The sequence below is a fragment of the Odontesthes bonariensis genome, chromosome 11 (genome assembly GCF_027942865.1).
Source record: "Odontesthes bonariensis isolate fOdoBon6 chromosome 11, fOdoBon6.hap1, whole genome shotgun sequence".
Taxonomy (NCBI): Eukaryota; Metazoa; Chordata; class Actinopteri; order Atheriniformes; family Atherinopsidae; genus Odontesthes; species Odontesthes bonariensis.
Genome location: NC_134516.1, coordinates 26,290,607 through 26,315,276, shown reverse-complemented (window position 1 = coordinate 26,315,276; position 24,670 = coordinate 26,290,607). Strand labels below are relative to the sequence as shown.

The 24,670-nt window shown below is 48.7% G+C and overlaps 55 non-coding genes across 55 annotated transcripts; 28 read left to right on the top strand and 27 right to left on the bottom strand.

The window, feature by feature from the left end:
- Positions 1 to 131: 131 nt before the first annotated feature.
- LOC142392997 (5S ribosomal RNA) lies at positions 132 to 250 on the top strand. Its single transcript, XR_012771622.1, has one exon. It is a non-coding gene; the product is annotated as a 5S ribosomal RNA (ribosomal RNA).
- Positions 251 to 548: 298 nt separating this feature from the next.
- On the bottom strand, positions 549 to 667 carry LOC142393896 (5S ribosomal RNA). The gene has a single exon (XR_012772302.1). It is a non-coding gene; the product is annotated as a 5S ribosomal RNA (ribosomal RNA).
- A 358-nt stretch (positions 668 to 1,025) lies between these two features.
- LOC142392731 (5S ribosomal RNA) lies at positions 1,026 to 1,144 on the top strand. The gene has a single exon (XR_012771367.1). It is a non-coding gene; the product is annotated as a 5S ribosomal RNA (ribosomal RNA).
- A 298-nt stretch (positions 1,145 to 1,442) lies between these two features.
- On the bottom strand, positions 1,443 to 1,561 carry LOC142393894 (5S ribosomal RNA). Its single transcript, XR_012772300.1, has one exon. It is a non-coding gene; the product is annotated as a 5S ribosomal RNA (ribosomal RNA).
- Positions 1,562 to 1,919: 358 nt separating this feature from the next.
- Positions 1,920 to 2,038, top strand: LOC142393086 (5S ribosomal RNA). Its single transcript, XR_012771708.1, has one exon. It is a non-coding gene; the product is annotated as a 5S ribosomal RNA (ribosomal RNA).
- A 298-nt stretch (positions 2,039 to 2,336) lies between these two features.
- Positions 2,337 to 2,455, bottom strand: LOC142393893 (5S ribosomal RNA). The gene has a single exon (XR_012772299.1). It is a non-coding gene; the product is annotated as a 5S ribosomal RNA (ribosomal RNA).
- Positions 2,456 to 2,813: 358 nt separating this feature from the next.
- LOC142392730 (5S ribosomal RNA) lies at positions 2,814 to 2,932 on the top strand. Its single transcript, XR_012771366.1, has one exon. It is a non-coding gene; the product is annotated as a 5S ribosomal RNA (ribosomal RNA).
- A 298-nt stretch (positions 2,933 to 3,230) lies between these two features.
- Positions 3,231 to 3,349, bottom strand: LOC142393892 (5S ribosomal RNA). The gene has a single exon (XR_012772298.1). It is a non-coding gene; the product is annotated as a 5S ribosomal RNA (ribosomal RNA).
- A 358-nt stretch (positions 3,350 to 3,707) lies between these two features.
- Positions 3,708 to 3,826, top strand: LOC142392728 (5S ribosomal RNA). Its single transcript, XR_012771364.1, has one exon. It is a non-coding gene; the product is annotated as a 5S ribosomal RNA (ribosomal RNA).
- Positions 3,827 to 4,124: 298 nt separating this feature from the next.
- LOC142393891 (5S ribosomal RNA) lies at positions 4,125 to 4,243 on the bottom strand. The gene has a single exon (XR_012772297.1). It is a non-coding gene; the product is annotated as a 5S ribosomal RNA (ribosomal RNA).
- Positions 4,244 to 4,601: 358 nt separating this feature from the next.
- LOC142393385 (5S ribosomal RNA) lies at positions 4,602 to 4,720 on the top strand. Its single transcript, XR_012771991.1, has one exon. It is a non-coding gene; the product is annotated as a 5S ribosomal RNA (ribosomal RNA).
- Positions 4,721 to 5,018: 298 nt separating this feature from the next.
- LOC142393890 (5S ribosomal RNA) lies at positions 5,019 to 5,137 on the bottom strand. The gene has a single exon (XR_012772296.1). It is a non-coding gene; the product is annotated as a 5S ribosomal RNA (ribosomal RNA).
- Positions 5,138 to 5,495: 358 nt separating this feature from the next.
- On the top strand, positions 5,496 to 5,614 carry LOC142392726 (5S ribosomal RNA). Its single transcript, XR_012771363.1, has one exon. It is a non-coding gene; the product is annotated as a 5S ribosomal RNA (ribosomal RNA).
- A 298-nt stretch (positions 5,615 to 5,912) lies between these two features.
- LOC142393889 (5S ribosomal RNA) lies at positions 5,913 to 6,031 on the bottom strand. The gene has a single exon (XR_012772295.1). It is a non-coding gene; the product is annotated as a 5S ribosomal RNA (ribosomal RNA).
- A 358-nt stretch (positions 6,032 to 6,389) lies between these two features.
- LOC142393085 (5S ribosomal RNA) lies at positions 6,390 to 6,508 on the top strand. The gene has a single exon (XR_012771707.1). It is a non-coding gene; the product is annotated as a 5S ribosomal RNA (ribosomal RNA).
- A 298-nt stretch (positions 6,509 to 6,806) lies between these two features.
- On the bottom strand, positions 6,807 to 6,925 carry LOC142393888 (5S ribosomal RNA). The gene has a single exon (XR_012772294.1). It is a non-coding gene; the product is annotated as a 5S ribosomal RNA (ribosomal RNA).
- Positions 6,926 to 7,283: 358 nt separating this feature from the next.
- LOC142392725 (5S ribosomal RNA) lies at positions 7,284 to 7,402 on the top strand. The gene has a single exon (XR_012771362.1). It is a non-coding gene; the product is annotated as a 5S ribosomal RNA (ribosomal RNA).
- A 298-nt stretch (positions 7,403 to 7,700) lies between these two features.
- On the bottom strand, positions 7,701 to 7,819 carry LOC142393887 (5S ribosomal RNA). Its single transcript, XR_012772293.1, has one exon. It is a non-coding gene; the product is annotated as a 5S ribosomal RNA (ribosomal RNA).
- A 358-nt stretch (positions 7,820 to 8,177) lies between these two features.
- LOC142393384 (5S ribosomal RNA) lies at positions 8,178 to 8,296 on the top strand. The gene has a single exon (XR_012771990.1). It is a non-coding gene; the product is annotated as a 5S ribosomal RNA (ribosomal RNA).
- A 298-nt stretch (positions 8,297 to 8,594) lies between these two features.
- On the bottom strand, positions 8,595 to 8,713 carry LOC142393886 (5S ribosomal RNA). The gene has a single exon (XR_012772292.1). It is a non-coding gene; the product is annotated as a 5S ribosomal RNA (ribosomal RNA).
- A 358-nt stretch (positions 8,714 to 9,071) lies between these two features.
- Positions 9,072 to 9,190, top strand: LOC142392996 (5S ribosomal RNA). Its single transcript, XR_012771621.1, has one exon. It is a non-coding gene; the product is annotated as a 5S ribosomal RNA (ribosomal RNA).
- Positions 9,191 to 9,488: 298 nt separating this feature from the next.
- On the bottom strand, positions 9,489 to 9,607 carry LOC142393885 (5S ribosomal RNA). Its single transcript, XR_012772291.1, has one exon. It is a non-coding gene; the product is annotated as a 5S ribosomal RNA (ribosomal RNA).
- Positions 9,608 to 9,965: 358 nt separating this feature from the next.
- Positions 9,966 to 10,084, top strand: LOC142393327 (5S ribosomal RNA). Its single transcript, XR_012771937.1, has one exon. It is a non-coding gene; the product is annotated as a 5S ribosomal RNA (ribosomal RNA).
- A 298-nt stretch (positions 10,085 to 10,382) lies between these two features.
- Positions 10,383 to 10,501, bottom strand: LOC142393882 (5S ribosomal RNA). Its single transcript, XR_012772289.1, has one exon. It is a non-coding gene; the product is annotated as a 5S ribosomal RNA (ribosomal RNA).
- A 358-nt stretch (positions 10,502 to 10,859) lies between these two features.
- Positions 10,860 to 10,978, top strand: LOC142393084 (5S ribosomal RNA). The gene has a single exon (XR_012771706.1). It is a non-coding gene; the product is annotated as a 5S ribosomal RNA (ribosomal RNA).
- A 298-nt stretch (positions 10,979 to 11,276) lies between these two features.
- Positions 11,277 to 11,395, bottom strand: LOC142393881 (5S ribosomal RNA). Its single transcript, XR_012772288.1, has one exon. It is a non-coding gene; the product is annotated as a 5S ribosomal RNA (ribosomal RNA).
- Positions 11,396 to 11,753: 358 nt separating this feature from the next.
- Positions 11,754 to 11,872, top strand: LOC142392724 (5S ribosomal RNA). The gene has a single exon (XR_012771361.1). It is a non-coding gene; the product is annotated as a 5S ribosomal RNA (ribosomal RNA).
- A 298-nt stretch (positions 11,873 to 12,170) lies between these two features.
- Positions 12,171 to 12,289, bottom strand: LOC142393880 (5S ribosomal RNA). The gene has a single exon (XR_012772287.1). It is a non-coding gene; the product is annotated as a 5S ribosomal RNA (ribosomal RNA).
- A 358-nt stretch (positions 12,290 to 12,647) lies between these two features.
- LOC142392723 (5S ribosomal RNA) lies at positions 12,648 to 12,766 on the top strand. Its single transcript, XR_012771360.1, has one exon. It is a non-coding gene; the product is annotated as a 5S ribosomal RNA (ribosomal RNA).
- Positions 12,767 to 13,064: 298 nt separating this feature from the next.
- Positions 13,065 to 13,183, bottom strand: LOC142393879 (5S ribosomal RNA). The gene has a single exon (XR_012772286.1). It is a non-coding gene; the product is annotated as a 5S ribosomal RNA (ribosomal RNA).
- A 358-nt stretch (positions 13,184 to 13,541) lies between these two features.
- Positions 13,542 to 13,660, top strand: LOC142393383 (5S ribosomal RNA). Its single transcript, XR_012771989.1, has one exon. It is a non-coding gene; the product is annotated as a 5S ribosomal RNA (ribosomal RNA).
- Positions 13,661 to 13,958: 298 nt separating this feature from the next.
- Positions 13,959 to 14,077, bottom strand: LOC142393878 (5S ribosomal RNA). The gene has a single exon (XR_012772285.1). It is a non-coding gene; the product is annotated as a 5S ribosomal RNA (ribosomal RNA).
- Positions 14,078 to 14,435: 358 nt separating this feature from the next.
- LOC142392721 (5S ribosomal RNA) lies at positions 14,436 to 14,554 on the top strand. Its single transcript, XR_012771358.1, has one exon. It is a non-coding gene; the product is annotated as a 5S ribosomal RNA (ribosomal RNA).
- Positions 14,555 to 14,852: 298 nt separating this feature from the next.
- LOC142393877 (5S ribosomal RNA) lies at positions 14,853 to 14,971 on the bottom strand. The gene has a single exon (XR_012772284.1). It is a non-coding gene; the product is annotated as a 5S ribosomal RNA (ribosomal RNA).
- Positions 14,972 to 15,329: 358 nt separating this feature from the next.
- On the top strand, positions 15,330 to 15,448 carry LOC142393083 (5S ribosomal RNA). Its single transcript, XR_012771705.1, has one exon. It is a non-coding gene; the product is annotated as a 5S ribosomal RNA (ribosomal RNA).
- A 298-nt stretch (positions 15,449 to 15,746) lies between these two features.
- On the bottom strand, positions 15,747 to 15,865 carry LOC142393876 (5S ribosomal RNA). Its single transcript, XR_012772283.1, has one exon. It is a non-coding gene; the product is annotated as a 5S ribosomal RNA (ribosomal RNA).
- A 358-nt stretch (positions 15,866 to 16,223) lies between these two features.
- LOC142392720 (5S ribosomal RNA) lies at positions 16,224 to 16,342 on the top strand. The gene has a single exon (XR_012771357.1). It is a non-coding gene; the product is annotated as a 5S ribosomal RNA (ribosomal RNA).
- Positions 16,343 to 16,640: 298 nt separating this feature from the next.
- Positions 16,641 to 16,759, bottom strand: LOC142393875 (5S ribosomal RNA). Its single transcript, XR_012772282.1, has one exon. It is a non-coding gene; the product is annotated as a 5S ribosomal RNA (ribosomal RNA).
- Positions 16,760 to 17,117: 358 nt separating this feature from the next.
- Positions 17,118 to 17,236, top strand: LOC142392719 (5S ribosomal RNA). The gene has a single exon (XR_012771356.1). It is a non-coding gene; the product is annotated as a 5S ribosomal RNA (ribosomal RNA).
- A 298-nt stretch (positions 17,237 to 17,534) lies between these two features.
- LOC142393874 (5S ribosomal RNA) lies at positions 17,535 to 17,653 on the bottom strand. The gene has a single exon (XR_012772281.1). It is a non-coding gene; the product is annotated as a 5S ribosomal RNA (ribosomal RNA).
- Positions 17,654 to 18,011: 358 nt separating this feature from the next.
- Positions 18,012 to 18,130, top strand: LOC142392718 (5S ribosomal RNA). The gene has a single exon (XR_012771355.1). It is a non-coding gene; the product is annotated as a 5S ribosomal RNA (ribosomal RNA).
- Positions 18,131 to 18,428: 298 nt separating this feature from the next.
- Positions 18,429 to 18,547, bottom strand: LOC142393873 (5S ribosomal RNA). Its single transcript, XR_012772280.1, has one exon. It is a non-coding gene; the product is annotated as a 5S ribosomal RNA (ribosomal RNA).
- Positions 18,548 to 18,905: 358 nt separating this feature from the next.
- LOC142393382 (5S ribosomal RNA) lies at positions 18,906 to 19,024 on the top strand. Its single transcript, XR_012771988.1, has one exon. It is a non-coding gene; the product is annotated as a 5S ribosomal RNA (ribosomal RNA).
- Positions 19,025 to 19,322: 298 nt separating this feature from the next.
- LOC142393871 (5S ribosomal RNA) lies at positions 19,323 to 19,441 on the bottom strand. Its single transcript, XR_012772278.1, has one exon. It is a non-coding gene; the product is annotated as a 5S ribosomal RNA (ribosomal RNA).
- A 358-nt stretch (positions 19,442 to 19,799) lies between these two features.
- LOC142392717 (5S ribosomal RNA) lies at positions 19,800 to 19,918 on the top strand. Its single transcript, XR_012771354.1, has one exon. It is a non-coding gene; the product is annotated as a 5S ribosomal RNA (ribosomal RNA).
- A 298-nt stretch (positions 19,919 to 20,216) lies between these two features.
- Positions 20,217 to 20,335, bottom strand: LOC142393870 (5S ribosomal RNA). Its single transcript, XR_012772277.1, has one exon. It is a non-coding gene; the product is annotated as a 5S ribosomal RNA (ribosomal RNA).
- A 358-nt stretch (positions 20,336 to 20,693) lies between these two features.
- On the top strand, positions 20,694 to 20,812 carry LOC142392716 (5S ribosomal RNA). The gene has a single exon (XR_012771353.1). It is a non-coding gene; the product is annotated as a 5S ribosomal RNA (ribosomal RNA).
- Positions 20,813 to 21,110: 298 nt separating this feature from the next.
- LOC142393869 (5S ribosomal RNA) lies at positions 21,111 to 21,229 on the bottom strand. Its single transcript, XR_012772276.1, has one exon. It is a non-coding gene; the product is annotated as a 5S ribosomal RNA (ribosomal RNA).
- A 358-nt stretch (positions 21,230 to 21,587) lies between these two features.
- On the top strand, positions 21,588 to 21,706 carry LOC142392715 (5S ribosomal RNA). Its single transcript, XR_012771352.1, has one exon. It is a non-coding gene; the product is annotated as a 5S ribosomal RNA (ribosomal RNA).
- Positions 21,707 to 22,004: 298 nt separating this feature from the next.
- LOC142393868 (5S ribosomal RNA) lies at positions 22,005 to 22,123 on the bottom strand. The gene has a single exon (XR_012772275.1). It is a non-coding gene; the product is annotated as a 5S ribosomal RNA (ribosomal RNA).
- A 358-nt stretch (positions 22,124 to 22,481) lies between these two features.
- LOC142393081 (5S ribosomal RNA) lies at positions 22,482 to 22,600 on the top strand. The gene has a single exon (XR_012771703.1). It is a non-coding gene; the product is annotated as a 5S ribosomal RNA (ribosomal RNA).
- Positions 22,601 to 22,898: 298 nt separating this feature from the next.
- Positions 22,899 to 23,017, bottom strand: LOC142393410 (5S ribosomal RNA). Its single transcript, XR_012772016.1, has one exon. It is a non-coding gene; the product is annotated as a 5S ribosomal RNA (ribosomal RNA).
- Positions 23,018 to 23,375: 358 nt separating this feature from the next.
- Positions 23,376 to 23,494, top strand: LOC142392714 (5S ribosomal RNA). The gene has a single exon (XR_012771351.1). It is a non-coding gene; the product is annotated as a 5S ribosomal RNA (ribosomal RNA).
- Positions 23,495 to 23,792: 298 nt separating this feature from the next.
- Positions 23,793 to 23,911, bottom strand: LOC142393867 (5S ribosomal RNA). Its single transcript, XR_012772274.1, has one exon. It is a non-coding gene; the product is annotated as a 5S ribosomal RNA (ribosomal RNA).
- A 358-nt stretch (positions 23,912 to 24,269) lies between these two features.
- Positions 24,270 to 24,388, top strand: LOC142392713 (5S ribosomal RNA). The gene has a single exon (XR_012771350.1). It is a non-coding gene; the product is annotated as a 5S ribosomal RNA (ribosomal RNA).
- Positions 24,389 to 24,670: the final 282 nt, after the last annotated feature.

Below are 24,670 nucleotides of genomic sequence, written 5' to 3'. Positions count from 1 at the left end.
GAAGCTCAATCCCACGACATGCTCATAAACTGTGTCTTCTCTAAACAGTATAGTTCTATTTTACAAGTCGGAATACAATAACAGATTCTGTCTCAGAATCTATAAAGAGCTGGTTTGTGATTCCATTGCTGGCTTACAGCCACACCACCCTGAACACGCCTGATCTCGTCAGATCTCAGAAGCCAAGCAGAGTCGGGCCTGGTTAGTACTTGGATGGGAGACCGCCTGGGAATACCAGGTGCTGTAAGCCTTTTGGCTTCTCCAGGCGCATGCAGTTTGGCTACGTCAAATGCAAAACTAGTCCCTGTTTGACTTTTTGGAACTTGTCCTTTCTGAGGACAAAGTTAAATGTATGAGGATCAAAGCCAACAATGGCCTGGGACATCTCAGCAGATCCAGGATCAGCAACATGGAGACTGAGAGCCAAACAGAAACAGAGGTGTCTGCCAACCAATCAGCAGCAGCCCAAGCTGGTTAACTTCCTGGTGTCTGTGTGGCACACGGTAATGGTCAGATGTTACATGCAGGCCGCAGAGAGAAGAGAAAAAAGCTTACAGCACCTGGTATTCCCAAGCGGTCTCCCATCCAAGTACTAACCAGGCCCGACCCTGCTTGGCTTCCGAGATCGGACGAGATCGGGCGTGTTCAGGGCGGTGTGGCCGTAAGCCACAGTCCCTGTGACAAATATATGTTATATGGGTGCTGGAACCATACGTTTCCCCTATTTTTACCAGAGAGCTGGCTTGAGAGGCTGCTGTTGAGCCTGCACGTTGACTTCCCTGATGTGATTGTTCTTTGCAGCTGAAAATGGGACTCTCAGATAACTTAGTGTCTGTCAAAAGCCTCTGTTCCCTGTGTGTAGTTTTGTGTCCGTTGTCATATAGAGAAACCAGGGAAGCTCAATCCCACGACATGCTCATAAACTGCGTCTTCTCTAAACAGTATAGTTCTATTTTACAAGTCGGAATACAATAACAGATTCTGTTTCAGAATCTATAAAGAGCTGGTTTGTGATTCCATTGCTGGCTTACGGCCACACCACCCTGAACACGCCTGATCTCGTCAGATCTCAGAAGCCAAGCAGAGTCGGGCCTGGTTAGTACTTGGATGGGAGACCGCCTGGGAATACCAGGTGCTGTAAGCCTTTTGGCTTCTCCAGGCGCATGCAGTTTGGCTACGTCAAATGCAAAACTAGTCCCTGTTTGACTTTTTGGAACTTGTCCTTTCTGAGGACAAAGTTAAATGTATGAGGATCAAAGCCAACAATGGCCTGGGACATCTCAGCAGATCCAGGATCAGCAACATGGAGACTGAGAGCCAAACAGAAACAGAGGTGTCTGCCAACCAATCAGCAGCAGCCCAAGCTGGTTAACTTCCTGGTGTCTGTGTGGCACACGGTAATGGTCAGATGTTACATGCAGGCCGCAGAGAGAAGAGAAAAAAGCTTACAGCACCTGGTATTCCCAAGCGGTCTCCCATCCAAGTACTAACCAGGCCCGACCCTGCTTGGCTTCCGAGATCGGACGAGATCGGGCGTGTTCAGGGCGGTGTGGCCGTAAGCCACAGTCCCTGTGACAAATATATGTTATATAGGTGCTGGAACCATACGTTTCCCCTATTTTTACCAGAGAGCTGGCTTGAGAGGCTGCTGTTGAGCCTGCACATTGACTTCCCTGATGTGATTGTTCTTTGCAGCTGAAAATGGGACTCTCAGATAACTTAGTGTCTCTCAAAAGCCTCTGTTCCCTGTGTGTAGTTTTGTGTCCGTTGTCATATAGAGAAACCAGGGAAGCTCAATCCCACGACATGCTCATAAACTGCGTCTTCTCTAAACAGTATAGTTCTATTTTACAAGTCGGAATACAATAACAGATTCTGTCTCAGAATCTATAAAGAGCTGGTTTGTGATTCCATTGCTGGCTTACGGCCACACCACCCTGAACACGCCTGATCTCGTCAGATCTCAGAAGCCAAGCAGAGTCGGGCCTGGTTAGTACTTGGATGGGAGACCGCCTGGGAATATCAGGTGCTGTAAGCCTTTTGGCTTCTCCAGGCGCATGCAGTTTGGCTACGTCAAATGCAAAACTAGTCCCTGTTTGACTTTTTGGAACTTGTCCTTTCTGAGGACAAAGTTAAATGTATGAGGATCAAAGCCAACAATGGCCTGGGACATCTCAGCAGATCCAGGATCAGCAACATGGAGACTGAGAGCCAAACAGAAACAGAGGTGTCTGCCAACCAATCAGCAGCAGCCCAAGCTGGTTAACTTCCTGGTGTCTGTGTGGCACACGGTGATGGTCAGATGTTACATGCAGGCCGCAGAGAGAAGAGAAAAAAGCTTACAGCACCTGGTATTCCCAAGCGGTCTCCCATCCAAGTACTAACCAGGCCCGACCCTGCTTGGCTTCCGAGATCGGACGAGATCGGGCGTGTTCAGGGCGGTGTGGCCGTAAGCCACAGTCCCTGTGACAAATATATGTTATATGGGTGCTGGAACCATACGTTTCCCCTATTTTTACCAGAGAGCTGGCTTGAGAGGCTGCTGTTGAGCCTGCACGTTGACTTCCCTGATGTGATTGTTCTTTGCAGCTGAAAATGGGACTCTCAGATAACTTAGTGTCTGTCAAAAGCCTCTGTTCCCTGTGTGTAGTTTTGTGTCCGTTGTCATATAGAGAAACCAGGGAAGCTCAATCCCACGACATGCTCATAAACTGCGTCTTCTCTAAACAGTATAGTTCTATTTTACAAGTCGGAATACAATAACAGATTCTGTCTCAGAATCTATAAAGAGCTGGTTTGTGATTCCATTGCTGGCTTACGGCCACACCACCCTGAACACGCCTGATCTCGTCAGATCTCAGAAGCCAAGCAGAGTCGGGCCTGGTTAGTACTTGGATGGGAGACCGCCTGGGAATACCAGGTGCTGTAAGCCTTTTGGCTTCTCCAGGCGCATGCAGTTTGGCTACGTCAAATGCAAAACTAGTCCCTGTTTGACTTTTTGGAACTTGTCCTTTCTGAGGACAAAGTTAAATGTATGAGGATCAAAGCCAACAATGGCCTGGGACATCTCAGCAGATCCAGGATCAGCAACATGGAGACTGAGAGCCAAACAGAAACAGAGGTGTCTGCCAACCAATCAGCAGCAGCCCAAGCTGGTTAACTTCCTGGTGTCTGTGTGGCACACGGTAATGGTCAGATGTTACATGCAGGCCGCAGAGAGAAGAGAAAAAAGCTTACAGCACCTGGTATTCCCAAGCGGTCTCCCATCCAAGTACTAACCAGGCCCGACCCTGCTTGGCTTCCGAGATCGGACGAGATCGGGCGTGTTCAGGGCGGTGTGGCCGTAAGCCACAGTCCCTGTGACAAATATATGTTATATGGGTGCTGGAACCATACGTTTCCCCTATTTTTACCAGAGAGCTGGCTTGAGAGGCTGCTGTTGAGCCTGCACGTTGACTTCCCTGATGTGATTGTTCTTTGCAGCTGAAAATGGGACTCTCAGATAACTTAGTGTCTGTCAAAAGCCTCTGTTCCCTGTGTGTAGTTTTGTGTCCGTTGTCATATAGAGAAACCAGGGAAGCTCAATCCCACGACATGCTCATAAACTGCGTCTTCTCTAAACAGTATAGTTCTATTTTACAAGTCGGAATACAATAACAGATTCTGTCTCAGAATCTATAAAGAGCTGGTTTGTGATTCCATTGCTGGCTTACGGCCACACCACCCTGAACACGCCTGATCTCGTCAGATCTCAGAAGCCAAGCAGAGTCGGGCCTGGTTAGTACTTGGATGGGAGACCGCCTGGGAATACCAGGTGCTGTAAGCCTTTTGGCTTCTCCAGGCGCATGCAGTTTGGCTACGTCAAATGCAAAACTAGTCCCTGTTTGACTTTTTGGAACTTGTCCTTTCTGAGGACAAAGTTAAATGTATGAGGATCAAAGCCAACAATGGCCTGGGACATCTCAGCAGATCCAGGATCAGCAACATGGAGACTGAGAGCCAAACAGAAACAGAGGTGTCTGCCAACCAATCAGCAGCAGCCCAAGCTGGTTAACTTCCTGGTGTCTGTGTGGCACACGGTGATGGTCAGATGTTACATGCAGGCCGCAGAGAGAAGAGAAAAAAGCTTACAGCACCTGGTATTCCCAAGCGGTCTCCCATCCAAGTACTAACCAGGCCCGACCCTGCTTGGCTTCCGAGATCGGACGAGATCGGGCGTGTTCAGGGCGGTGTGGCCGTAAGCCACAGTCCCTGTGACAAATATATGTTATATGGGTGCTGGAACCATACGTTTCCCCTATTTTTACCAGAGAGCTGGCTTGAGAGGCTGCTGTTGAGCCTGCACGTTGACTTCCCTGATGTGATTGTTCTTTGCAGCTGAAAATGGGACTCTCAGATAACTTAGTGTCTGTCAAAAGCCTCTGTTCCCTGTGTGTAGTTTTGTGTCCGTTGTCATATAGAGAAACCAGGGAAGCTCAATCCCACGACATGCTTATAAACTGCGTCTTCTCTAAACAGTATAGTTCTATTTTACAAGTCGGAATACAATAACAGATTCTGTTTCAGAATCTATAAAGAGCTGGTTTGTGATTCCATTGCTGGCTTACGGCCACACCACCCTGAACACGCCTGATCTCGTCAGATCTCAGAAGCCAAGCAGAGTCGGCCCTGGTTAGTACTTGGATGGGAGACCGCCTGGGAATACCAGGTGCTGTAAGCCTTTTGGCTTCTCCAGGCGCATGCAGTTTGGCTACGTCAAATGCAAAACTAGTCCCTGTTTGACTTTTTGGAACTTGTCCTTTCTGAGGACAAAGTTAAATGTATGAGGATCAAAGCCAACAATGGCCTGGGACATCTCAGCAGATCCAGGATCAGCAACATGGAGACTGAGAGCCAAACAGAAACAGAGGTGTCTGCCAACCAATCAGCAGCAGCCCAAGCTGGTTAACTTCCTGGTGTCTGTGTGGCACACGGTAATGGTCAGATGTTACATGCAGGCCGCAGAGAGAAGAGAAAAAAGCTTACAGCACCTGGTATTCCCAAGCGGTCTCCCATCCAAGTACTAACCAGGCCCGACCCTGCTTGGCTTCCGAGATCGGACGAGATCGGGCGTGTTCAGGGCGGTGTGGCCGTAAGCCACAGTCCCTGTGACAAATATATGTTATATGGGTGCTGGAACCATACGTTTCCCCTATTTTTACCAGAGAGCTGGCTTGAGAGGCTGCTGTTGAGCCTGCACGTTGACTTCCCTGATGTGATTGTTCTTTGCAGCTGAAAATGGGACTCTCAGATAACTTAGTGTCTGTCAAAAGCCTCTGTTCCCTGTGTGTAGTTTTGTGTCCGTTGTCATATAGAGAAACCAGGGAAGCTCAATCCCACGACATGCTCATAAACTGCGTCTTCTCTAAACAGTATAGTTCTATTTTACAAGTCGGAATACAATAACAGATTCTGTTTCAGAATCTATAAAGAGCTGGTTTGTGATTCCATTGCTGGCTTACGGCCACACCACCCTGAACACGCCTGATCTCGTCAGATCTCAGAAGCCAAGCAGAGTCGGGCCTGGTTAGTACTTGGATGGGAGACCGCCTGGGAATACCAGGTGCTGTAAGCCTTTTGGCTTCTCCAGGCGCATGCAGTTTGGCTACGTCAAATGCAAAACTAGTCCCTGTTTGACTTTTTGGAACTTGTCCTTTCTGAGGACAAAGTTAAATGTATGAGGATCAAAGCCAACAATGGCCTGGGACATCTCAGCAGATCCAGGATCAGCAACATGGAGACTGAGAGCCAAACAGAAACAGAGGTGTCTGCCAACCAATCAGCAGCAGCCCAAGCTGGTTAACTTCCTGGTGTCTGTGTGGCACACGGTGATGGTCAGATGTTACATGCAGGCCGCAGAGAGAAGAGAAAAAAGCTTACAGCACCTGGTATTCCCAAGCGGTCTCCCATCCAAGTACTAACCAGGCCCGACCCTGCTTGGCTTCCGAGATCGGACGAGATCGGGCGTGTTCAGGGCGGTGTGGCCGTAAGCCACAGTCCCTGTGACAAATATATGTTATATGGGTGCTGGAACCATACGTTTCCCCTATTTTTACCAGAGAGCTGGCTTGAGAGGCTGCTGTTGAGCCTGCACGTTGACTTCCCTGATGTGATTGTTCTCTGCAGCTGAAAATGGGACTCTCAGATAACTTAGTGTCTGTCAAAAGCCTCTGTTCCCTGTGTGTAGTTTTGTGTCCGTTGTCATATAGAGAAACCAGGGAAGCTCAATCCCACGACATGCTCATAAACTGCGTCTTCTCTAAACAGTATAGTTCTATTTTACAAGTCGGAATACAATAACAGATTCTGTCTCAGAATCTATAAAGAGCTGGTTTGTGATTCCATTGCTGGCTTACGGCCACACCACCCTGAACACGCCTGATCTCGTCAGATCTCAGAAGCCAAGCAGAGTCGGGCCTGGTTAGTACTTGGATGGGAGACCGCCTGGGAATATCAGGTGCTGTAAGCCTTTTGGCTTCTCCAGGCGCATGCAGTTTGGCTACGTCAAATGCAAAACTAGTCCCTGTTTGACTTTTTGGAACTTGTCCTTTCTGAGGACAAAGTTAAATGTATGAGGATCAAAGCCAACAATGGCCTGGGACATCTCAGCAGATCCAGGATCAGCAACATGGAGACTGAGAGCCAAACAGAAACAGAGGTGTCTGCCAACCAATCAGCAGCAGCCCAAGCTGGTTAACTTCCTGGTGTCTGTGTGGCACACGGTGATGGTCAGATGTTACATGCAGGCCGCAGAGAGAAGAGAAAAAAGCTTACAGCACCTGGTATTCCCAAGCGGTCTCCCATCCAAGTACTAACCAGGCCCGACCCTGCTTGGCTTCCGAGATCGGACGAGATCGGGCGTGTTCAGGGCGGTGTGGCCGTAAGCCACAGTCCCTGTGACAAATATATGTTATATGGGTGCTGGAACCATACGTTTCCCCTATTTTTACCAGAGAGCTGGCTTGAGAGGCTGCTGTTGAGCCTGCACGTTGACTTCCCTGATGTGATTGTTCTTTGCAGCTGAAAATGGGACTCTCAGATAACTTAGTGTCTGTCAAAAGCCTCTGTTCCCTGTGTGTAGTTTTGTGTCCGTTGTCATATAGAGAAACCAGGGAAGCTCAATCCCACGACATGCTCATAAACTGCGTCTTCTCTAAACAGTATAGTTCTATTTTACAAGTCGGAATACAATAACAGATTCTGTTTCAGAATCTATAAAGAGCTGGTTTGTGATTCCATTGCTGGCTTACGGCCACACCACCCTGAACACGCCTGATCTCGTCAGATCTCAGAAGCCAAGCAGAGTCGGGCCTGGTTAGTACTTGGATGGGAGACCGCCTGGGAATACCAGGTGCTGTAAGCCTTTTGGCTTCTCCAGGCGCATGCAGTTTGGCTACGTCAAATGCAAAACTAGTCCCTGTTTGACTTTTTGGAACTTGTCCTTTCTGAGGACAAAGTTAAATGTATGAGGATCAAAGCCAACAATGGCCTGGGACATCTCAGCAGATCCAGGATCAGCAACATGGAGACTGAGAGCCAAACAGAAACAGAGGTGTCTGCCAACCAATCAGCAGCAGCCCAAGCTGGTTAACTTCCTGGTGTCTGTGTGGCACACGGTAATGGTCAGATGTTACATGCAGGCCGCAGAGAGAAGAGAAAAAAGCTTACAGCACCTGGTATTCCCAAGCGGTCTCCCATCCAAGTACTAACCAGGCCCGACCCTGCTTGGCTTCCGAGATCGGACGAGATCGGGCGTGTTCAGGGCGGTGTGGCCGTAAGCCACAGTCCCTGTGACAAATATATGTTATATGGGTGCTGGAACCATACGTTTCCCCTATTTTTACCAGAGAGCTGGCTTGAGAGGCTGCTGTTGAGCCTGCACGTTGACTTCCCTGATGTGATTGTTCTTTGCAGCTGAAAATGGGACTCTCAGATAACTTAGTGTCTGTCAAAAGCCTCTGTTCCCTGTGTGTAGTTTTGTGTCCGTTGTCATATAGAGAAACCAGGGAAGCTCAATCCCACGACATGCTCATAAACTGCGTCTTCTCTAAACAGTATAGTTCTATTTTACAAGTCGGAATACAATAACAGATTCTGTTTCAGAATCTATAAAGAGCTGGTTTGTGATTCCATTGCTGGCTTACGGCCACACCACCCTGAACACGCCTGATCTCGTCAGATCTCAGAAGCCAAGCAGAGTCGGCCCTGGTTAGTACTTGGATGGGAGACCGCCTGGGAATACCAGGTGCTGTAAGCCTTTTGGCTTCTCCAGGCGCATGCAGTTTGGCTACGTCAAATGCAAAACTAGTCCCTGTTTGACTTTTTGGAACTTGTCCTTTCTGAGGACAAAGTTAAATGTATGAGGATCAAAGCCAACAATGGCCTGGGACATCTCAGCAGATCCAGGATCAGCAACATGGAGACTGAGAGCCAAACAGAAACAGAGGTGTCTGCCAACCAATCAGCAGCAGCCCAAGCTGGTTAACTTCCTGGTGTCTGTGTGGCACACGGTGATGGTCAGATGTTACATGCAGGCCGCAGAGAGAAGAGAAAAAAGCTTACAGCACCTGGTATTCCCAAGCGGTCTCCCATCCAAGTACTAACCAGGCCCGACCCTGCTTGGCTTCCGAGATCGGACGAGATCGGGCGTGTTCAGGGCGGTGTGGCCGTAAGCCACAGTCCCTGTGACAAATATATGTTATATGGGTGCTGGAACCATACGTTTCCCCTATTTTTACCAGAGAGCTGGCTTGAGAGGCTGCTGTTGAGCCTGCACGTTGACTTCCCTGATGTGATTGTTCTCTGCAGCTGAAAATGGGACTCTCAGATAACTTAGTGTCTCTCAAAAGCCTCTGTTCCCTGTGTGTAATTTTGTGTCCGTTGTCATATAGAGAAACCAGGGAAGCTCAATCCCACGACATGCTCATAAACTGCGTCTTCTCTAAACAGTATAGTTCTATTTTACAAGTCGGAATACAATAACAGATTCTGTCTCAGAATCTATAAAGAGCTGGTTTGTGATTCCATTGCTGGCTTACAGCCACACCACCCTGAACACGCCTGATCTCGTCAGATCTCAGAAGCCAAGCAGAGTCGGGCCTGGTTAGTACTTGGATGGGAGACCGCCTGGGAATACCAGGTGCTGTAAGCCTTTTGGCTTCTCCAGGCGCATGCAGTTTGGCTACGTCAAATGCAAAACTAGTCCCTGTTTGACTTTTTGGAACTTGTCCTTTCTGAGGACAAAGTTAAATGTATGAGGATCAAAGCCAACAATGGCCTGGGACATCTCAGCAGATCCAGGATCAGCAACATGGAGACTGAGAGCCAAACAGAAACAGAGGTGTCTGCCAACCAATCAGCAGCAGCCCAAGCTGGTTAACTTCCTGGTGTCTGTGTGGCACACGGTAATGGTCAGATGTTACATGCAGGCCGCAGAGAGAAGAGAAAAAAGCTTACAGCACCTGGTATTCCCAAGCGGTCTCCCATCCAAGTACTAACCAGGCCCGACCCTGCTTGGCTTCCGAGATCGGACGAGATCGGGCGTGTTCAGGGCGGTGTGGCCGTAAGCCACAGTCCCTGTGACAAATATATGTTATATGGGTGCTGGAACCATACGTTTCCCCTATTTTTACCAGAGAGCTGGCTTGAGAGGCTGCTGTTGAGCCTGCACGTTGACTTCCCTGATGTGATTGTTCTTTGCAGCTGAAAATGGGACTCTCAGATAACTTAGTGTCTGTCAAAAGCCTCTGTTCCCTGTGTGTAGTTTTGTGTCCGTTGTCATATAGAGAAACCAGGGAAGCTCAATCCCACGACATGCTCATAAACTGCGTCTTCTCTAAACAGTATAGTTCTATTTTACAAGTCGGAATACAATAACAGATTCTGTTTCAGAATCTATAAAGAGCTGGTTTGTGATTCCATTGCTGGCTTACGGCCACACCACCCTGAACACGCCTGATCTTGTCAGATCTCAGAAGCCAAGCAGAGTCGGGCCTGGTTAGTACTTGGATGGGAGACCGCCTGGGAATACCAGGTGCTGTAAGCCTTTTGGCTTCTCCAGGCGCATGCAGTTTGGCTACGTCAAATGCAAAACTAGTCCCTGTTTGACTTTTTGGAACTTGTCCTTTCTGAGGACAAAGTTAAATGTATGAGGATCAAAGCCAACAATGGCCTGGGACATCTCAGCAGATCCAGGATCAGCAACATGGAGACTGAGAGCCAAACAGAAACAGAGGTGTCTGCCAACCAATCAGCAGCAGCCCAAGCTGGTTAACTTCCTGGTGTCTGTGTGGCACACGGTAATGGTCAGATGTTACATGCAGGCCGCAGAGAGAAGAGAAAAAAGCTTACAGCACCTGGTATTCCCAAGCGGTCTCCCATCCAAGTACTAACCAGGCCCGACCCTGCTTGGCTTCCGAGATCGGACGAGATCGGGCGTGTTCAGGGCGGTGTGGCCGTAAGCCACAGTCCCTGTGACAAATATATGTTATATAGGTGCTGGAACCATACGTTTCCCCTATTTTTACCAGAGAGCTGGCTTGAGAGGCTGCTGTTGAGCCTGCACATTGACTTCCCTGATGTGATTGTTCTTTGCAGCTGAAAATGGGACTCTCAGATAACTTAGTGTCTCTCAAAAGCCTCTGTTCCCTGTGTGTAGTTTTGTGTCCGTTGTCATATAGAGAAACCAGGGAAGCTCAATCCCACGACATGCTCATAAACTGCGTCTTCTCTAAACAGTATAGTTCTATTTTACAAGTCGGAATACAATAACAGATTCTGTCTCAGAATCTATAAAGAGCTGGTTTGTGATTCCATTGCTGGCTTACGGCCACACCACCCTGAACACGCCTGATCTCGTCAGATCTCAGAAGCCAAGCAGAGTCGGGCCTGGTTAGTACTTGGATGGGAGACCGCCTGGGAATATCAGGTGCTGTAAGCCTTTTGGCTTCTCCAGGCGCATGCAGTTTGGCTACGTCAAATGCAAAACTAGTCCCTGTTTGACTTTTTGGAACTTGTCCTTTCTGAGGACAAAGTTAAATGTATGAGGATCAAAGCCAACAATGGCCTGGGACATCTCAGCAGATCCAGGATCAGCAACATGGAGACTGAGAGCCAAACAGAAACAGAGGTGTCTGCCAACCAATCAGCAGCAGCCCAAGCTGGTTAACTTCCTGGTGTCTGTGTGGCACACGGTGATGGTCAGATGTTACATGCAGGCCGCAGAGAGAAGAGAAAAAAGCTTACAGCACCTGGTATTCCCAAGCGGTCTCCCATCCAAGTACTAACCAGGCCCGACCCTGCTTGGCTTCCGAGATCGGACGAGATCGGGCGTGTTCAGGGCGGTGTGGCCGTAAGCCACAGTCCCTGTGACAAATATATGTTATATGGGTGCTGGAACCATACGTTTCCCCTATTTTTACCAGAGAGCTGGCTTGAGAGGCTGCTGTTGAGCCTGCACGTTGACTTCCCTGATGTGATTGTTCTTTGCAGCTGAAAATGGGACTCTCAGATAACTTAGTGTCTGTCAAAAGCCTCTGTTCCCTGTGTGTAGTTTTGTGTCCGTTGTCATATAGAGAAACCAGGGAAGCTCAATCCCACGACATGCTCATAAACTGCGTCTTCTCTAAACAGTATAGTTCTATTTTACAAGTCGGAATACAATAACAGATTCTGTCTCAGAATCTATAAAGAGCTGGTTTGTGATTCCATTGCTGGCTTACGGCCACACCACCCTGAACACGCCTGATCTCGTCAGATCTCAGAAGCCAAGCAGAGTCGGGCCTGGTTAGTACTTGGATGGGAGACCGCCTGGGAATACCAGGTGCTGTAAGCCTTTTGGCTTCTCCAGGCGCATGCAGTTTGGCTACGTCAAATGCAAAACTAGTCCCTGTTTGACTTTTTGGAACTTGTCCTTTCTGAGGACAAAGTTAAATGTATGAGGATCAAAGCCAACAATGGCCTGGGACATCTCAGCAGATCCAGGATCAGCAACATGGAGACTGAGAGCCAAACAGAAACAGAGGTGTCTGCCAACCAATCAGCAGCAGCCCAAGCTGGTTAACTTCCTGGTGTCTGTGTGGCACACGGTAATGGTCAGATGTTACATGCAGGCCGCAGAGAGAAGAGAAAAAAGCTTACAGCACCTGGTATTCCCAAGCGGTCTCCCATCCAAGTACTAACCAGGCCCGACCCTGCTTGGCTTCCGAGATCGGACGAGATCGGGCGTGTTCAGGGCGGTGTGGCCGTAAGCCACAGTCCCTGTGACAAATATATGTTATATGGGTGCTGGAACCATACGTTTCCCCTATTTTTACCAGAGAGCTGGCTTGAGAGGCTGCTGTTGAGCCTGCACGTTGACTTCCCTGATGTGATTGTTCTTTGCAGCTGAAAATGGGACTCTCAGATAACTTAGTGTCTGTCAAAAGCCTCTGTTCCCTGTGTGTAGTTTTGTGTCCGTTGTCATATAGAGAAACCAGGGAAGCTCAATCCCACGACATGCTCATAAACTGCGTCTTCTCTAAACAGTATAGTTCTATTTTACAAGTCGGAATACAATAACAGATTCTGTCTCAGAATCTATAAAGAGCTGGTTTGTGATTCCATTGCTGGCTTACGGCCACACCACCCTGAACACGCCTGATCTCGTCAGATCTCAGAAGCCAAGCAGAGTCGGGCCTGGTTAGTACTTGGATGGGAGACCGCCTGGGAATACCAGGTGCTGTAAGCCTTTTGGCTTCTCCAGGCGCATGCAGTTTGGCTACGTCAAATGCAAAACTAGTCCCTGTTTGACTTTTTGGAACTTGTCCTTTCTGAGGACAAAGTTAAATGTATGAGGATCAAAGCCAACAATGGCCTGGGACATCTCAGCAGATCCAGGATCAGCAACATGGAGACTGAGAGCCAAACAGAAACAGAGGTGTCTGCCAACCAATCAGCAGCAGCCCAAGCTGGTTAACTTCCTGGTGTCTGTGTGGCACACGGTGATGGTCAGATGTTACATGCAGGCCGCAGAGAGAAGAGAAAAAAGCTTACAGCACCTGGTATTCCCAAGCGGTCTCCCATCCAAGTACTAACCAGGCCCGACCCTGCTTGGCTTCCGAGATCGGACGAGATCGGGCGTGTTCAGGGCGGTGTGGCCGTAAGCCACAGTCCCTGTGACAAATATATGTTATATGGGTGCTGGAACCATACGTTTCCCCTATTTTTACCAGAGAGCTGGCTTGAGAGGCTGCTGTTGAGCCTGCACGTTGACTTCCCTGATGTGATTGTTCTTTGCAGCTGAAAATGGGACTCTCAGATAACTTAGTGTCTGTCAAAAGCCTCTGTTCCCTGTGTGTAGTTTTGTGTCCGTTGTCATATAGAGAAACCAGGGAAGCTCAATCCCACGACATGCTTATAAACTGCGTCTTCTCTAAACAGTATAGTTCTATTTTACAAGTCGGAATACAATAACAGATTCTGTTTCAGAATCTATAAAGAGCTGGTTTGTGATTCCATTGCTGGCTTACGGCCACACCACCCTGAACACGCCTGATCTCGTCAGATCTCAGAAGCCAAGCAGAGTCGGCCCTGGTTAGTACTTGGATGGGAGACCGCCTGGGAATACCAGGTGCTGTAAGCCTTTTGGCTTCTCCAGGCGCATGCAGTTTGGCTACGTCAAATGCAAAACTAGTCCCTGTTTGACTTTTTGGAACTTGTCCTTTCTGAGGACAAAGTTAAATGTATGAGGATCAAAGCCAACAATGGCCTGGGACATCTCAGCAGATCCAGGATCAGCAACATGGAGACTGAGAGCCAAACAGAAACAGAGGTGTCTGCCAACCAATCAGCAGCAGCCCAAGCTGGTTAACTTCCTGGTGTCTGTGTGGCACACGGTAATGGTCAGATGTTACATGCAGGCCGCAGAGAGAAGAGAAAAAAGCTTACAGCACCTGGTATTCCCAAGCGGTCTCCCATCCAAGTACTAACCAGGCCCGACCCTGCTTGGCTTCCGAGATCGGACGAGATCGGGCGTGTTCAGGGCGGTGTGGCCGTAAGCCACAGTCCCTGTGACAAATATATGTTATATGGGTGCTGGAACCATACGTTTCCCCTATTTTTACCAGAGAGCTGGCTTGAGAGGCTGCTGTTGAGCCTGCACGTTGACTTCCCTGATGTGATTGTTCTTTGCAGCTGAAAATGGGACTCTCAGATAACTTAGTGTCTGTCAAAAGCCTCTGTTCCCTGTGTGTAGTTTTGTGTCCGTTGTCATATAGAGAAACCAGGGAAGCTCAATCCCACGACATGCTCATAAACTGCGTCTTCTCTAAACAGTATAGTTCTATTTTACAAGTCGGAATACAATAACAGATTCTGTTTCAGAATCTATAAAGAGCTGGTTTGTGATTCCATTGCTGGCTTACGGCCACACCACCCTGAACACGCCTGATCTCGTCAGATCTCAGAAGCCAAGCAGAGTCGGGCCTGGTTAGTACTTGGATGGGAGACCGCCTGGGAATACCAGGTGCTGTAAGCCTTTTGGCTTCTCCAGGCGCATGCAGTTTGGCTACGTCAAATGCAAAACTAGTCCCTGTTTGACTTTTTGGAACTTGTCCTTTCTGAGGACAAAGTTAAATGTATGAGGATCAAAGCCAACAATGGCCTGGGACATCTCAGCAGATCCAGGATCAGCAACATGGAGACTGAGAGCCAAACAGAAACAGAGGTGTCTGCCAACCAATCAGCAGCAGCCCAAGCTGGTTAACTTCCTGGTGTCTGTGTGGCACACGGTGATGGTCAGATGTTACATGCAGGCCGCAGAGAGAAGAGAAAAAAGCTTACAGCACCTGGTATTCCCAAGCGGTCTCCCATCCAAGTACTAACCAGGCCCGACCCTGCTTGGCTTCCGAGATCGGACGAGATCGGGCGTGTTCAGGGCGGTGTGGCCGTAAGCCACAGTCCCTGTGACAAATATATGTTATATGGGTGCTGGAACCATACGTTTCCCCTATTTTTACCAGAGAGCTGGCTTGAGAGGCTGCTGTTGAGCCTGCACGTTGACTTCCCTGATGTGATTGTTCTCTGCAGCTGAAAATGGGACTCTCAGATAACTTAGTGTCTGTCAAAAGCCTCTGTTCCCTGTGTGTAGTTTTGTGTCCGTTGTCATATAGAGAAACCAGGGAAGCTCAATCCCACGACATGCTCATAAACTGCGTCTTCTCTAAACAGTATAGTTCTATTTTACAAGTCGGAATACAATAACAGATTCTGTCTCAGAATCTATAAAGAGCTGGTTTGTGATTCCATTGCTGGCTTACGGCCACACCACCCTGAACACGCCTGATCTCGTCAGATCTCAGAAGCCAAGCAGAGTCGGGCCTGGTTAGTACTTGGATGGGAGACCGCCTGGGAATATCAGGTGCTGTAAGCCTTTTGGCTTCTCCAGGCGCATGCAGTTTGGCTACGTCAAATGCAAAACTAGTCCCTGTTTGACTTTTTGGAACTTGTCCTTTCTGAGGACAAAGTTAAATGTATGAGGATCAAAGCCAACAATGGCCTGGGACATCTCAGCAAATCCAGGATCAGCAACATGGAGACTGAGAGCCAAACAGAAACAGAGGTGTCTGCCAACCAATCAGCAGCAGCCCAAGCTGGTTAACTTCCTGGTGTCTGTGTGGCACACGGTGATGGTCAGATGTTACATGCAGGCCGCAGAGAGAAGAGAAAAAAGCTTACAGCACCTGGTATTCCCAAGCGGTCTCCCATCCAAGTACTAACCAGGCCCGACCCTGCTTGGCTTCCGAGATCGGACGAGATCGGGCGTGTTCAGGGCGGTGTGGCCGTAAGCCACAGTCCCTGTGACAAATATATGTTATATGGGTGCTGGAACCATACGTTTCCCCTATTTTTACCAGAGAGCTGGCTTGAGAGGCTGCTGTTGAGCCTGCACGTTGACTTCCCTGATGTGATTGTTCTTTGCAGCTGAAAATGGGACTCTCAGATAACTTAGTGTCTGTCAAAAGCCTCTGTTCCCTGTGTGTAGTTTTGTGTCCGTTGTCATATAGAGAAACCAGGGAAGCTCAATCCCACGACATGCTCATAAACTGCGTCTTCTCTAAACAGTATAGTTCTATTTTACAAGTCGGAATACAATAACAGATTCTGTTTCAGAATCTATAAAGAGCTGGTTTGTGATTCCATTGCTGGCTTACGGCCACACCACCCTGAACACGCCTGATCTCGTCAGATCTCAGAAGCCAAGCAGAGTCGGGCCTGGTTAGTACTTGGATGGGAGACCGCCTGGGAATACCAGGTGCTGTAAGCCTTTTGGCTTCTCCAGGCGCATGCAGTTTGGCTACGTCAAATGCAAAACTAGTCCCTGTTTGACTTTTTGGAACTTGTCCTTTCTGAGGACAAAGTTAAATGTATGAGGATCAAAGCCAACAATGGCCTGGGACATCTCAGCAGATCCAGGATCAGCAACATGGAGACTGAGAGCCAAACAGAAACAGAGGTGTCTGCCAACCAATCAGCAGCAGCCCAAGCTGGTTAACTTCCTGGTGTCTGTGTGGCACACGGTAATGGTCAGATGTTACATGCAGGCCGCAGAGAGAAGAGAAAAAAGCTTACAGCACCTGGTATTCCCAAGCGGTCTCCCATCCAAGTACTAACCAGGCCCGACCCTGCTTGGCTTCCGAGATCGGACGAGATCGGGCGTGTTCAGGGCGGTGTGGCCGTAAGCCACAGTCCCTGTGACAAATATATGTTATATAGGTGCTGGAACCATACGTTTCCCCTATTTTTACCAGAGAGCTGGCTTGAGAGGCTGCTGTTGAGCCTGCACATTGACTTCCCTGATGTGATTGTTCTTTGCAGCTGAAAATGGGACTCTCAGATAACTTAGTGTCTGTCAAAAGCCTCTGTTCCCTGTGTGTAGTTTTGTGTCCGTTGTCATATAGAGAAACCAGGGAAGCTCAATCCCACGACATGCTCATAAACTGCGTCTTCTCTAAACAGTATAGTTCTATTTTACAAGTCGGAATACAATAACAGATTCTGTCTTAGAATCTATAAAGAGCTGGTTTGTGATTCCATTGCTGGCTTACGGCCACACCACCCTGAACACGCCTGATCTCGTCAGATCTCAGAAGCCAAGCAGAGTCGGGCCTGGTTAGTACTTGGATGGGAGACCGCCTGGGAATACCAGGTGCTGTAAGCCTTTTGGCTTCTCCAGGCGCATGCAGTTTGGCTACGTCAAATGCAAAACTAGTCCCTGTTTGACTTTTTGGAACTTGTCCTTTCTGAGGACAAAGTTAAATGTATGAGGATCAAAGCCAACAATGGCCTGGGACATCTCAGCAGATCCAGGATCAGCAACATGGAGACTGAGAGCCAAACAGAAACAGAGGTGTCTGCCAACCAATCAGCAGCAGCCCAAGCTGGTTAACTTCCTGGTGTCTGTGTGGCACACGGTAATGGTCAGATGTTACATGCAGGCCGCAGAGAGAAGAGAAAAAAGCTTACAGCACCTGGTATTCCCAAGCGGTCTCCCATCCAAGTACTAACCAGGCCCGACCCTGCTTGGCTTCCGAGATCGGACGAGATCGGGCGTGTTCAGGGCGGTGTGGCCGTAAGCCACAGTCCCTGTGACAAATATATGTTATATGGGTGCTGGAACCATACGTTTCCCCTATTTTTACCAGAGAGCTGGCTTGAGAGGCTGCTGTTGAGCCTGCACGTTGACTTCCCTGATGTGATTGTTCTTTGCAGCTGAAAATGGGACTCTCAGATAACTTAGTGTCTGTCAAAAGCCTCTGTTCCCTGTGTGTAGTTTTGTGTCCGTTGTCATATAGAGAAACCAGGGAAGCTCAATCCCACGACATGCTCATAAACTGCGTCTTCTCTAAACAGTATAGTTCTATTTTACAAGTCGGAATACAATAACAGATTCTGTCTCAGAATCTATAAAGAGCTGGTTTGTGATTCCATTGCTGGCTTACGGCCACACCACCCTGAACACGCCTGATCTCGTCAGATCTCAGAAGCCAAGCAGAGTCGGGCCTGGTTAGTACTTGGATGGGAGACCGCCTGGGAATACCAGGTGCTGTAAGCCTTTTGGCTTCTCCAGGCGCATGCAGTTTGGCTACGTCAAATGCAAAACTAGTCCCTGTTTGACTTTTTGGAACTTGTCCTTTCTGAGGACAAAGTTAAATGTATGAGGATCAAAGCCAACAATGGCCTGGGACATCTCAGCAGATCCAGGATCAGCAACATGGAGACTGAGAGCCAAACAGAAACAGAGGTGTCTGCCAACCAATCAGCAGCAGCCCAAGCTGGTTAACTTCCTGGTGTCTGTGTGGCACACGGTGATGGTCAGATGTTACATGCAGGCCGCAGAGAGAAGAGAAAAAAGCTTACAGCACCTGGTATTCCCAAGCGGTCTCCCATCCAAGTACTAACCAGGCCCGACCCTGCTTGGCTTCCGAGATCGGACGAGATCGGGCGTGTTCAGGGCGGTGTGGCCGTAAGCCACAGTCCCTGTGACAAATATATGTTATATGGGTGCTGGAACCATACGTTTCCCCTATTTTTACCAGAGAGCTGGCTTGAGAGGCTGCTGTTGAGCCTGCACGTTGACTTCCCTGATGTGATTGTTCTTTGCAGCTGAAAATGGGACTCTCAGATAACTTAGTGTCTGTCAAAAGCCTCTGTTCCCTGTGTGTAGTTTTGTGTCCGTTGTCATATAGAGAAACCAGGGAAGCTCAATCCCACGACATGCTCATAAACTGCGTCTTCTCTAAACAGTATAGTTCTATTTTACAAGTCGGAATACAATAACAGATTCTGTTTCAGAATCTATAAAGAGCTGGTTTGTGATTCCATTGCTGGCTTACGGCCACACCACCCTGAACACGCCTGATCTCGTCAGATCTCAGAAGCCAAGCAGAGTCGGCCCTGGTTAGTACTTGGATGGGAGACCGCCTGGGAATACCAGGTGCTGTAAGCCTTTTGGCTTCTCCAGGCGCATGCAGTTTGGCTACGTCAAATGCAAAACTAGTCCCTGTTTGACTTTTTGGAACTTGTCCTTTCTGAGGACAAAGTTAAATGTATGAGGATCAAAGCCAACAATGGCCTGGGACATCTCAGCAGATCCAGGATCAGCAACATGGAGACTGAGAGCCAAACAGAAACAGAGGTGTCTGCCAACCAATCAGCAGCAGCCCAAGCTGGTTAACTTCCTGGTGTCTGTGTGGCACACGGTAATGGTCAGATGTTACATGCAGGCCGCAGAGAGAAGAGAAAAAAGCTTACAGCACCTGGTATTCCCAAGCGGTCTCCCATCCAAGTACTAACCAGGCCCGACCCTGCTTGGCTTCCGAGATCGGACGAGATCGGGCGTGTTCAGGGCGGTGTGGCCGTAAGCCACAGTCCCTGTGACAAATATATGTTATATGGGTGCTGGAACCATACGTTTCCCCTATTTTTACCAGAGAGCTGGCTTGAGAGGCTGCTGTTGAGCCTGCACGTTGACTTCCCTGATGTGATTGTTCTTTGCAGCTGAAAATGGGACTCTCAGATAACTTAGTGTCTGTCAAAAGCCTCTGTTCCCTGTGTGTAGTTTTGTGTCCGTTGTCATATAGAGAAACCAGGGAAGCTCAATCCCACGACATGCTCATAAACTGCGTCTTCTCTAAACAGTATAGTTCTATTTTACAAGTCGGAATACAATAACAGATTCTGTTTCAGAATCTATAAAGAGCTGGTTTGTGATTCCATTGCTGGCTTACGGCCACACCACCCTGAACACGCCTGATCTCGTCAGATCTCAGAAGCCAAGCAGAGTCGGGCCTGGTTAGTACTTGGATGGGAGACCGCCTGGGAATACCAGGTGCTGTAAGCCTTTTGGCTTCTCCAGGCGCATGCAGTTTGGCTACGTCAAATGCAAAACTAGTCCCTGTTTGACTTTTTGGAACTTGTCCTTTCTGAGGACAAAGTTAAATGTATGAGGATCAAAGCCAACAATGGCCTGGGACATCTCAGCAGATCCAGGATCAGCAACATGGAGACTGAGAGCCAAACAGAAACAGAGGTGTCTGCCAACCAATCAGCAGCAGCCCAAGCTGGTTAACTTCCTGGTGTCTGTGTGGCACACGGTGATGGTCAGATGTTACATGCAGGCCGCAGAGAGAAGAGAAAAAAGCTTACAGCACCTGGTATTCCCAAGCGGTCTCCCATCCAAGTACTAACCAGGCCCGACCCTGCTTGGCTTCCGAGATCGGACGAGATCGGGCGTGTTCAGGGCGGTGTGGCCGTAAGCCACAGTCCCTGTGACAAATATATGTTATATGGGTGCTGGAACCATACGTTTCCCCTATTTTTACCAGAGAGCTGGCTTGAGAGGCTGCTGTTGAGCCTGCACGTTGACTTCCCTGATGTGATTGTTCTCTGCAGCTGAAAATGGGACTCTCAGATAACTTAGTGTCTCTCAAAAGCCTCTGTTCCCTGTGTGTAGTTTTGTGTCCGTTGTCATATAGAGAAACCAGGGAAGCTCAATCCCACGACATGCTCATAAACTGCGTCTTCTCTAAACAGTATAGTTCTATTTTACAAGTCGGAATACAATAACAGATTCTGTCTCAGAATCTATAAAGAGCTGGTTTGTGATTCCATTGCTGGCTTACGGCCACACCACCCTGAACACGCCTGATCTCGTCAGATCTCAGAAGCCAAGCAGAGTCGGGCCTGGTTAGTACTTGGATGGGAGACCGCCTGGGAATACCAGGTGCTGTAAGCCTTTTGGCTTCTCCAGGCGCATGCAGTTTGGCTACGTCAAATGCAAAACTAGTCCCTGTTTGACTTTTTGGAACTTGTCCTTTCTGAGGACAAAGTTAAATGTATGAGGATCAAAGCCAACAATGGCCTGGGACATCTCAGCAGATCCAGGATCAGCAACATGGAGACTGAGAGCCAAACAGAAACAGAGGTGTCTGCCAACCAATCAGCAGCAGCCCAAGCTGGTTAACTTCCTGGTGTCTGTGTGGCACACGGTAATGGTCAGATGTTACATGCAGGCCGCAGAGAGAAGAGAAAAAAGCTTACAGCACCTGGTATTCCCAAGCGGTCTCCCATCCAAGTACTAACCAGGCCCGACCCTGCTTGGCTTCCGAGATCGGACGAGATCGGGCGTGTTCAGGGCGGTGTGGCCGTAAGCCACAGTCCCTGTGACAAATATATGTTATATGGGTGCTGGAACCATACGTTTCCCCTATTTTTACCAGAGAGCTGGCTTGAGAGGCTGCTGTTGAGCCTGCACGTTGACTTCCCTGATGTGATTGTTCTTTGCAGCTGAAAATGGGACTCTCAGATAACTTAGTGTCTCTCAAAAGCCTCTGTTCCCTGTGTGTAGTTTTGTGTCCGTTGTCATATAGAGAAACCAGGGAAGCTCAATCCCACGACATGCTCATAAACTGCGTCTTCTCTAAACAGTATAGTTCTATTTTACAAGTCGGAATACAATAACAGATTCTGTCTCAGAATCTATAAAGAGCTGGTTTGTGATTCCATTGCTGGCTTACGGCCACACCACCCTGAACACGCCTGATCTCGTCAGATCTCAGAAGCCAAGCAGAGTCGGGCCTGGTTAGTACTTGGATGGGAGACCGCCTGGGAATACCAGGTGCTGTAAGCCTTTTGGCTTCTCCAGGCGCATGCAGTTTGGCTACGTCAAATGCAAAACTAGTCCCTGTTTGACTTTTTGGAACTTGTCCTTTCTGAGGACAAAGTTAAATGTATGAGGATCAAAGCCAACAATGGCCTGGGACATCTCAGCAGATCCAGGATCAGCAACATGGAGACTGAGAGCCAAACAGAAACAGAGGTGTCTGCCAACCAATCAGCAGCAGCCCAAGCTGGTTAACTTCCTGGTGTCTGTGTGGCACACGGTAATGGTCAGATGTTACATGCAGGCCGCAGAGAGAAGAGAAAAAAGCTTACAGCACCTGGTATTCCCAAGCGGTCTCCCATCCAAGTACTAACCAGGCCCGACCCTGCTTGGCTTCCGAGATCGGACGAGATCGGGCGTGTTCAGGGCGGTGTGGCCGTAAGCCACAGTCCCTGTGACAAATATATGTTATATAGGTGCTGGAACCATACGTTTCCCCTATTTTTACCAGAGAGCTGGCTTGAGAGGCTGCTGTTGAGCCTGCACATTGACTTCCCTGATGTGATTGTTCTTTGCAGCTGAAAATGGGACTCTCAGATAACTTAGTGTCTCTCAAAAGCCTCTGTTCCCTGTGTGTAGTTTTGTGTCCGTTGTCATATAGAGAAACCAGGGAAGCTCAATCCCACGACATGCTCATAAACTGCGTCTTCTCTAAACAGTATAGTTCTATTTTACAAGTCGGAATACAATAACAGATTCTGTCTCAGAATCTATAAAGAGCTGGTTTGTGATTCCATTGCTGGCTTACGGCCACACCACCCTGAACACGCCTGATCTCGTCAGATCTCAGAAGCCAAGCAGAGTCGGGCCTGGTTAGTACTTGGATGGGAGACCGCCTGGGAATATCAGGTGCTGTAAGCCTTTTGGCTTCTCCAGGCGCATGCAGTTTGGCTACGTCAAATGCAAAACTAGTCCCTGTTTGACTTTTTGGAACTTGTCCTTTCTGAGGACAAAGTTAAATGTATGAGGATCAAAGCCAACAATGGCCTGGGACATCTCAGCAGATCCAGGATCAGCAACATGGAGACTGAGAGCCAAACAGAAACAGAGGTGTCTGCCAACCAATCAGCAGCAGCCCAAGCTGGTTAACTTCCTGGTGTCTGTGTGGCACACGGTGATGGTCAGATGTTACATGCAGGCCGCAGAGAGAAGAGAAAAAAGCTTACAGCACCTGGTATTCCCAAGCGGTCTCCCATCCAAGTACTAACCAGGCCCGACCCTGCTTGGCTTCCGAGATCGGACGAGATCGGGTGTGTTCAGGGCGGTGTGGCCGTAAGCCACAGTCCCTGTGACAAATATATGTTATATGGGTGCTGGAACCATACGTTTCCCCTATTTTTACCAGAGAGCTGGCTTGAGAGGCTGCTGTTGAGCCTGCACGTTGACTTCCCTGATGTGATTGTTCTTTGCAGCTGAAAATGGGACTCTCAGATAACTTAGTGTCTGTCAAAAGCCTCTGTTCCCTGTGTGTAGTTTTGTGTCCGTTGTCATATAGAGAAACCAGGGAAGCTCAATCCCACGACATGCTCATAAACTGCGTCTTCTCTAAACAGTATAGTTCTATTTTACAAGTCGGAATACAATAACAGATTCTGTCTCAGAATCTATAAAGAGCTGGTTTGTGATTCCATTGCTGGCTTACGGCCACACCACCCTGAACACGCCTGATCTCGTCAGATCTCAGAAGCCAAGCAGAGTCGGGCCTGGTTAGTACTTGGATGGGAGACCGCCTGGGAATACCAGGTGCTGTAAGCCTTTTGGCTTCTCCAGGCGCATGCAGTTTGGCTACGTCAAATGCAAAACTAGTCCCTGTTTGACTTTTTGGAACTTGTCCTTTCTGAGGACAAAGTTAAATGTATGAGGATCAAAGCCAACAATGGCCTGGGACATCTCAGCAGATCCAGGATCAGCAACATGGAGACTGAGAGCCAAACAGAAACAGAGGTGTCTGCCAACCAATCAGCAGCAGCCCAAGCTGGTTAACTTCCTGGTGTCTGTGTGGCACACGGTGATGGTCAGATGTTACATGCAGGCCGCAGAGAGAAGAGAAAAAAGCTTACAGCACCTGGTATTCCCAAGCGGTCTCCCATCCAAGTACTAACCAGGCCCGACCCTGCTTGGCTTCCGAGATCGGACGAGATCGGGCGTGTTCAGGGCGGTGTGGCCGTAAGCCACAGTCCCTGTGACAAATATATGTTATATGGGTGCTGGAACCATACGTTTCCCCTATTTTTACCAGAGAGCTGGCTTGAGAGGCTGCTGTTGAGCCTGCACGTTGACTTCCCTGATGTGATTGTTCTCTGCAGCTGAAAATGGGACTCTCAGATAACTTAGTGTCTCTCAAAAGCCTCTGTTCCCTGTGTGTAGTTTTGTGTCCGTTGTCATATAGAGAAACCAGGGAAGCTCAATCCCACGACATGCTCATAAACTGCGTCTTCTCTAAACAGTATAGTTCTATTTTACAAGTCGGAATACAATAACAGATTCTGTCTCAGAATCTATAAAGAGCTGGTTTGTGATTCCATTGCTGGCTTACGGCCACACCACCCTGAACACGCCTGATCTCGTCAGATCTCAGAAGCCAAGCAGAGTCGGGCCTGGTTAGTACTTGGATGGGAGACCGCCTGGGAATACCAGGTGCTGTAAGCCTTTTGGCTTCTCCAGGCGCATGCAGTTTGGCTACGTCAAATGCAAAACTAGTCCCTGTTTGACTTTTTGGAACTTGTCCTTTCTGAGGACAAAGTTAAATGTATGAGGATCAAAGCCAACAATGGCCTGGGACATCTCAGCAGATCCAGGATCAGCAACATGGAGACTGAGAGCCAAACAGAAACAGAGGTGTCTGCCAACCAATCAGCAGCAGCCCAAGCTGGTTAACTTCCTGGTGTCTGTGTGGCACACGGTAATGGTCAGATGTTACATGCAGGCCGC